We start from the raw sequence: 1,139 nt of genomic DNA, 5'->3' as shown, positions 1-1,139 counted from the left end.
AATCTCTGCCTTTCCTTCCTTCCATTGAGCTAGAAATCTCAACCCAGTATTTAAATATGTGGAGGGCATTTTGGCAGGATCTACCAAAATGTTAAAAAATGTCTTTAGTTTGACCCAGCATTTCTAGGAATTTATTCTAAGGAAACAATCAAAGAATTGTGCCAAAATATCAGTACAAGGGTGTTATTATTATTTTTTTTAAGATTTTATTTATTTGAGAGAGAGAGAGAGTGAGCAGGCAGGAGCAGGGGTGAGAGGCAGAGGGAGAGGGAGAAGCAGACCTCCTGCTGAGCAGGGAGCTCACTGTGGGGCTCCATCCCAGGAACCTGGGATCATGCATGACCTGAGCCGAAGGCAGATGCTTAACCAACTGAGCCACCCAGGTGCCCCTGTACAAGGATATTGATTATAGTATTATTTTCATTGGAGAAAAATAGAACTAACCAAATGCCCCACATACAGGGGATTGTTTTAAATAATAGATAGAACAGCCATGCAAAAGAATACTAATAAATAATTTTTAATTGTTTTAGGTTTTTAAACTATGTCTCAAAGTCCTGGGGTTCATCTGATCTGCATTAGGGCTCTGCAGATTTTTAATCCGAATTCCATAAATTCTGATGGAGATTATGTATGTTTGTCTCATCACCCCTGATTGTACTTTTTGTGTTTGTAAAACATGTTCTCATAGATTTAAGATGAGTAAATACTCTACATTTGAATAGTAGTCCATTTCCATGGGTTGACTGATGCCTTTTTTGTTTTTATTTATTATTATTATTTTTTTAATGAGGATGCTATGCAGACTAAGCCAATTTTCAACACCAGCTCTCTAGTTACGGTGTGATAATGAGTGTCCTCATTTGGACTTTCTGACTGGCCAAACTTGTCAGCCTGTCCTCAATATATTTCTTCTACTAAACATAACCAGACTTTGCTTTGCTAAACTAGCCTGTAATCAACAGAATTCCTGAGAGGGAGATTCTTCCCTGTTATATTTTATTCAACTTTATATAAAAAGCTTCTCTAGTCTAATCAAGTAGAATTCTTCCTTGAACTACTGAAAGAGGTAAGTGTAATTAGTGATGAGTGTAGACAACACAAATGGCTTTTTTAAAATTTCAATTAAAAACTCTTGA

Source organism: Ailuropoda melanoleuca, chromosome 15, assembly GCF_002007445.2.
Source record: "Ailuropoda melanoleuca isolate Jingjing chromosome 15, ASM200744v2, whole genome shotgun sequence".
Taxonomy (NCBI): domain Eukaryota; kingdom Metazoa; phylum Chordata; class Mammalia; order Carnivora; family Ursidae; genus Ailuropoda; species Ailuropoda melanoleuca.
This window is presented reverse-complemented; position numbering follows the sequence as displayed.